General features: G+C 40.7%; 1 pseudogene; it reads left to right on the plus strand.

The window, feature by feature from the left end:
* Window positions 1-4512: 4512 nt before the first annotated feature.
* Window positions 4513-4631, plus strand: LOC112485686 (annotated as a pseudogene).
* Window positions 4632-8067: the final 3436 nt, after the last annotated feature.

Genomic DNA, 8067 nt, shown 5'->3' on the forward strand with positions numbered 1-8067 from the left:
CAAGAATGTTTTTAATATAATAATCGCTCATCCATAGACTCATAATAATTGATATTTGCAATTCGATAATGCTTCTTAACAATTTTTTATTTGTTTCCAATCGCCCCGCTTCCGTCCTCACCTCATCCGCTCAACACCCCCCTGTGTCAGCATATTCAGGGCTCTTAATGACCCTCTCGGCAGCTACTGATCAAAGTCAAATTTTAATTACGATTCTAATTTTGGAAGTTTGCTTCCTTTTCATCTAAACTTTCAGAAGGGACTCAAACATGGGCTTGCAAGAACTCATAGAAAACACATCAAGCTCTAGGACTCTTTAATTGGAGAAGTTCAACTAGTTATGAGCTTCATGCTTCTGACCAGGTTGTTTCTACCAGGTGATTACACCTATGGAATTTAGAGTACATCACAAATGACTGACATGACTGATGTCTGGCCTGGGGTAATGGGAAGACCAAAATCGAGATGCAATTATGTGACCACAGACCTTCGCCTCATCATTTTTGAATGGCTACTTTTTCTCTAATACCCTTTTCTTTCTACACTTTGGTCTGGAGCCACCTCAAGCTGTCTCTGTGCCTTTGCACTAATCCCATTATCCCTTCAAGAATATCTTGTTTTAGCCTTTGTAAATCCTAACCATTCCTATAAGACCATTTCAAAAACTTCATCTTCTGTGCAGCCCTTCCTGAGCCCTTCCAATAACAATGACTTCCCTCTGGAAATCCCAGAGCACTTACTGTCGTCATTATTAATATCAAACAGTAATAGTAATGACAGCTAGCACTCATTGAGTGCAAATCCTGGCAAATAGGAAGATTATCTTACTTTGTTCTCCCAACAATCCTATTGTGTACTATTATTACCCCATTTTATAGATAAAGAAACTGAATCTCAGACAGGTTAAATTATGTTCAAAGTCAAGTAACTTGTGGCAGAGCGAGAATTTGAATGTCAGGTCTATCATGGCAAACCACGAGGATTTCTATTCCTCCTCCGTGCACAAAAATAATTTCAATTAGAATCTAAGGCTGTGCAAGAAAGAAATTATATCTCATACTTCTCCGAATCTCCTAATGTTCACAAAGTTGTCATTTCATAAATATTTTTGGATTGAATGACTCTCTCTTAGAACAAATGCAAATATATTTAGAAATTTGCTTATTTCAAAAAATACAACTAAGGTGTCACCTATTCAGCACCACAAGCCTTTAGTGGAAAGACAAAAATTCAGACTTAGCCGTCAATAGTGTTATTAGCTAACATTTATTAAATACCTAACATGTGGGAAGGACCATGAGAGGTGCTGTAGAGGATATGAAGATGAAAATAACTGCTCTGACCAGCGAAGTAGCCTGCTACCGAGTTTTAGGAGCCCAGTAAAAAAAAAAAAAAGCATGTTTGTTTTCACTAATTCTGACTGCCTTCTGAATAGGTCAGATAAGGATGATAAGAGAGTTTTTGTTCTGGAGAGTATTTAGATGAATACGTGTATGCAGCTGGAATAGGAGCCAGAGGGGAAACTCAATTCTTATGAATAATAGAGTGAGAAGAATTCCAGATAGACTCTGGAATGAGAACAGAAGAAGGAAAGAGAGATAAACTATCTGTAGCAATGTCTTAGGAGGGGAAAAAAAAAAAGTATGCCATGAATTTTAAACTGCTACGCAGTGCAAAGCCTAAAGCCCTCATTCATGAAATCTTCAGGAAAGTCGACATTCATCACTTATTTTATGCAAGTGGACTTCTCTTGGAATTAAAAACATGCATAATTTGCACATGTGTCGAAGCAACCAGTCCAGAGACAGCATGAAGGATGCGGAGAGCCCGATGGATTCACCAGAATTGACAGCAAAGAGCAGTTGCCACTTGGGATGGTCACAGGATCTGTGCTCCCTCCCTCCCCACCGCTTCATAGGGAGGTGCTCGTGCTTCCTCTCTTCTCCCTGGCTTTGGCTTCCTGTTTTTTGTTTTGTTTTGTTTTGTTTTGTTTTTTTTATCACAGGTCCTATATCCTGATCCTGGATTGCATTGTTTTCATGGAATTCCTTTCTAGTTTCTTGGGCCCTGTACTGGGTTGAATAGCATCCTTTGACTATCTGTATCCACCCAGAACTTCAGAATATGACCTTTTGTGGAAACAGGGTTTTTGCAGATGTAACTAAGTAAAACTGAGTTTGCGTTGAATTAGGGTGGGCCCTAATCTAATGACTGGTATCTTTATAAGGAGATAAATTTGGGCACAGACACTCGGAGAGAGTTCTACGTCACGATGGAAGCAAAGATGGAAGTGATGTGTCTACAAGTCAAACGATGCCAAAACTGCCCACAACCACCGGAAGCTAGGACAGAGGCACAGAACAGATTCGTCCTCAGAGCCTCCAGGCAGAGCCGAGCCTGCCAACGCCCGATTGCCGCCTCTGGCCTCCAGAACTGTGAGAGAATAACTTAAGCCACCCAGTTACAGCAGCCTTAGGAAACTAATATAGACTCCATTTCCCTAAGTCGGGTTCTGCCATCCTGTAAGACAATCTTCCTCTGTCCCAGGCCTCAGAACCCACTGCTAGCCAGGCCTGCTCTGGGAAGTGAGAGGATTCAGCAGAAATCCCTACAGAACATATTTTGCTTTTTCCTAAGAACCTGACAAGGAAAATGACAGGGGCATATTTTTTCTATCAGAACTCTTTCTGATTCTCTATATAATAACAGCACAGGACTCTTCAGAGATTTAGGGCTCCTGAGTGATAAAACTACTGCAGAACCCAATAGCCAGTCAGGTTGACAGACAGTAAGTACAACATGGCAAACTTCATTTATACTTGAAAGTACAGAGGATAGGACTGTCACTATCCACAAATTCACGTGTGCTCACTCCACACACTGCACACAGACAGTAAACACACACTTGACTAGAGTTAGGACAGTGCTCTGTCACTTGGGAATTTCCTTAAGTGACCTCATCCAACAATTGTTACACTATGTACGTATGTGTTTTAGTTTCCTTTATGGAAAAATGGATGAAAAATAGAGAGAGAGAGAGAAGTATTTAACTGCAATAAACTGGCCTCCTGTGGCCCCACCTTGAAAAAAAAAAGAGAGAATTGTCACATTAAATGTGCTCAAGATGAATATTATGCTGCTCTGATAAATGACTTCATTCATTCATTTAACAAATATTTACTGGGTGCATATTATGGGCCATAGTATTTGGGACTTGATTTTTTTTAAAAAAGACATGGGACTCAAGGTATAGTTAAGGAGTCAGGAACACTCAGACTATGCAGAGAAAGAGACAGGAACACTCAGACTATGCAGAGAAAAACACGATGGTGTGGACCCCTGGGGAATTCTTAGACCTAACAGAAGTTTCACCTGTTAAGGAATGAGCAGAGACTCTCCTTACAGGAACTTGGATTGCTAGATTCAGTTTATCTGGAGGATGAGTCTAGCTAACTGCCTCACAGTAGCATCTCAACACGGGGTTGTGGCTCTCTATTCATCTTGTGTATGCAGTTACTCTAGTGAATGATAAAACCTTTGATTCTTTGAGGGAAATGATCCTCAAGTGAGAGATAAAACTTTAATGTGAGATGGAAAAGGCTGATAACCTGCCCCACGCTTCTAAAGACTGGAAAACACTTATGGGCATGGAATTTAAGAGAAAACAAGTCATCTATTCAAATATAGTAGTCAGTGCCTTATCCATGGGGGGTGTGTTCCAAGATCCCCAGTGGATGCCTGAAACCCCCACAAATAGTATGGAATCCTATATATACTGTTTTTTTTTCCTACACATACATACCTATGATAAATTTTAATTTATAAATTAAGCACAGTAAGAAATTAACAACACTAATAATAGAACAATTATAACAATATACAGTAATAAAAGTAACGTGAATGTGGTCTCTTTCTCAAAATAACTCATTGTACTGTAGTCACCCTTCTAGTGATGACAAAAGATGATACAATACCTATGTGATGAAATACAGTGAGGTACTCAGAACGGCATGCAATTTATAGCTTATGATCGGCATGCAATGTATAGCTTTATATCTGAATTTTCCATTTAATACTTTCAGACCCCATTTGAATGCAGATAACTGAAACCATGAAAAGTGAACCGGCGGATAAGGGGGAACTACTGGATATTTGAGAAGTTGCCACGACAGGCAACAGATAAATGGCAAAGGCCGACTTTAGTAAAATTGTGAGGTGGGGGTCAAAACTGCTCTTTGAGCACAATTAAGTAATGAAGGTCTAATTGCTTCCTTGCTTTGGGATGAAAAGTTTGTGAAAGGGTTGAAGAGAATCTCCATCCTACTCTCCTTATATTTCCATGAGAAAACTTCAATTAGAGTAAAAATGCTGGCCTCTCTTCTCTCTTCATGTGGCTCCTGCAGAAGGCCAGACGGAGATTAATAAAAACAGGCAAAGACACTGGGCCAGGGTGGCTTAGCCCTTTCTGTCCTCTGTTTTTCAGAATTGTCTTTTTTAAGATGCACCTCTGTAGCCTACATCCATGACACCCTGAACAAGCCCAATCCCATCTGATCTCAGAAGCTAAGCAGGGTGAGGCCTGGTTAGTACTTGGATGGGAGACCACCTAGGAAGACCAGGTGCTATAGGAATAAAAATAAAAAATAAGGGATTGTAAGCTGACAAGGTCCTTGCAATCTGTGAGGTCAACCACGGGTTGCCTTGCCTAATAAATAAATAAATAAATAAATGAATAGATAGATAGATAGATAGATAGATAAGAAGAAGCACCTCTGTCACTGTAAGAAACCCTCTGTTGGTGACACAGAGCAGGACAGCAACTAGGACAGCAGCTGCTGCCTTGGCCTTCAGCTCAGTGGGTAAATTTAATTCGTAAAAGCTAGTCTTACGGAACTCCACTGAGGCACAGACACCAACGCTGCCCCTACACCAGCTTCATCAGTCACAAAGCTGATCCTGCATCTTCTCTTCAGTTGGCTGCAGACTCGGGGAGGGAAAACTCGGATGGTATTTATCAACCCTCAGACACTCACTCCTTCTTCTCTCCATAACTCTGCAAACCACCTGCCAGGTTACTTCATTATGAAATTTTTGTAGGCGATTTCAAATGCTGGGAAACTGAGTCCAACCAGATGGGCCTTTTTCTTCACTGAGCATCCACAGCATGGCGTGAATGTGACTCTGGCAGTTTTCATTCTGCCTTGAGTTACAATTACTTAACTCTCTGTTTCATCTGCCCTGCTAAACTCACTGCACCATCACACCATCTACTCCAACTTCATCCTCTCCTACCCATGACTGCGCTTCCGGCTCTGTGATAACAGGGACTTGTATCATCTTCACAGTACCTATGATACCTATTGCAGTATTAGTCAGAAGCGAATATATTTGGAAGGCACATCTTCATTTAATTAAGAATATTTATTCTGACACCTGTTCGCCCTGCTTCATCAATTTCAAGGTAGAAATAACATCACAATCCAAATTAACTATTAAAATATCCCTATGGCTATATTGTACCAGGGTTCATTTTAGGAGGATGTGCTCATCTAAAGGGGTCAGTTCTGCTTCCAAATGGCGATGAGAGAAAGAAATGAAGGATCTTGCCTCTGGTCACACGGCAACATCTAAGGCATCAGATAATTCCTGTCACTCATTCGCCCTCTTCCTTTATAAAAATCGTGGTCCCTTTTGGGACTTTGTTGTTCTTTCCTACCAATCATTTGGGACCATCTTAATCCATCAAAGAGATTCATGCTGCATCCTGTTCTTCTAGGAGATACCCTGGCCCCTATGCAAATTTGCCTGTCCCCACACTTGTCTGATCAACTCTGTATTTATTCTTAGTGGCTTAGAAGGAATGGCCTTCGTCAGGGCTCAAAATGTTTTGTTCCAGGCTAATGCATCAATACTCATCTTCCAATTGCAAAACTGAGTAACAGTGCTCTAAATACACTGGCCGGGTCCGCCTAACAAAACAACTCACAGTCTCTATAGCTAAAATATAAAGTTAAGTAAAATAAATAAATTTTATTTTATTTATTTTACCAGGCACCTCATTAAAATTTCTTATGCCCAGAAAATGTGTGTGTGTGTTTGTTTGCCAACACAGAGTTAAGAAAACATTTTTAATACAAATATCTTTAGGAAGATATTTGAACATATAACAGCTCTCCACAGGATCCACTTAAACACGGAAGTTCAGCTTTATACCTCTATAGACATTTGAGTTTGAGCATTCTGCTTTCTGGATCCTCATGACTATTTATACCCTGAGAGGTAGGGGGATAACACACACATACACCCACACGCACGCGCACACACACGCGTACACACACACACGAGGACACATGAGCTGAGAGAAAGCATAACTTGCACAATACTTGTATGTTTCTGATATTAACCCTTAGAGCTCTTCCTAGCAACTTGTCCTCTGAACAGCCACAGGTAAAAAGATGGAGATCGAAGCTTATCTATGGAAGAATAGAAGACCACACCACAGTCACCCATAGGACTGAGGCTTTTCCCAGTCATGCATGTTACTGTGATGGTCAGATTGTCTGTTAAATCATTAAAAAACCTACTATGTGGAATATACTGAAGTAGGTCCGTTATTGTCCTGTGGGTGGCCACGAGGACCACCTGTAATGGATGGGGTGGCCCGAAGGGTGATAAAGGGGAGGCAGACCTCCTCACCCCCACCACCATGTGCCATCTTTAATGAAAGAAGCTTCATCTGTATCTGTTTTACATATTGGTTGTCCCACTAGAAGAAAACGAAGCAGATGAGAAAACCACTGGGATAAGCCAAAATAATTTTTAAAAAGTACTCTCTGTAGAGAGCTCTATACTTCAATTATTTTGCTTAAGAGAATTTGAAGAGTAGCGGTCCTCAACCTTAGATGTTCATTAAAGTCATCTGGGGGAGTTTTTTAAAATATTGATGCCTGGGTTCAACCTCGGGAGCTTCCGATTTATAATTTGTCTGGAGCATGACCTGGGCATCGATATTTTTAAAGCTCTCCGCAGATTCCACTGTGCACCCAGGGTTAAGAACCCCATGGGAAAGGGGAAAGGACAGGGATATAGAATAGAGTCCTGACTCATCTCTAACTGTTCGTGACATCAACTAATTACATAAACTCTCAGAGCCACCATTTATGCATTTATATATTTAGGGGAATTTGTGTATGTGTTATTGCTCATTTACATCCTTTTTTGTCTTCAAAATAGTTTCAGATACCTTAAAAGAATGCATATAGTGTAGCAAGGCAATCTTGGGGAAAAAAATTAACCTAGAGTAGAATATTCCCCAATGGTTGCCAGACAGACTTCCGCACTTCCTGGATCTTCTTAGCAATGAGTAGAAGAGATAGAACCATTTGCTCGATCTACAGCTTCCGTAAGCCACGAGCTGCTCAGAGAATCACTAGCAATAGGGTGTCATCCTGAGGATCCTCCAACGAAGTCACCGTGTGATGTGATAAAGAAAACTCTCAAAAATCACAGTAAAAAACAATAAGGAGCTCCATAGGGCTGAGCCTCAGTTTTCTAAGGTCTCTATACAATGAAACCTTGAGAGAGATTGCTAGTACCTACCCCAGTCCCAGTTTCACCTTCCTTCTTAACAACGGAACCGAACCTTATTATCCTTGGGGCAATGGGGCAATGTTGTAGCCAGGTAAGAAGGAAGAGGAGGGGGTCAGGGAGGAGGAAGACACTGAGGAGTCCTCTATTTTTCCATTTGCTTGCAAATAGAGGTGGCCAATGGAATGTAAGTAGAAATCTTTAAAAGATAAGGTTTTTAAAGAAATCTTCTTAAAGGAGGCTGCCCTTGGTGAGAAAAGTATTCCTGTTTTGTTTTGTTTTCCTTTCTCATTAATGACAAAGATATGACGGCTGGACTGCAGCAACCACCTTGGGACAACAGGAAAAGCAGAAAGAATTGCAAAGATCTTGGTCCTGAATAATGAGCCCCTGAAATGTAGCCAGTGACTTCTGCTTATATTAGTGTTAAAATTAAGCCTTTATTGTTTACATCATTATCGTCAGTTCTCACCAGCTTGC

Source organism: Pteropus alecto, unplaced genomic scaffold, assembly GCF_000325575.1.
Source record: "Pteropus alecto unplaced genomic scaffold, ASM32557v1 scaffold5, whole genome shotgun sequence".
In the NCBI taxonomy this organism is placed as follows: domain Eukaryota; kingdom Metazoa; phylum Chordata; class Mammalia; order Chiroptera; family Pteropodidae; genus Pteropus; species Pteropus alecto.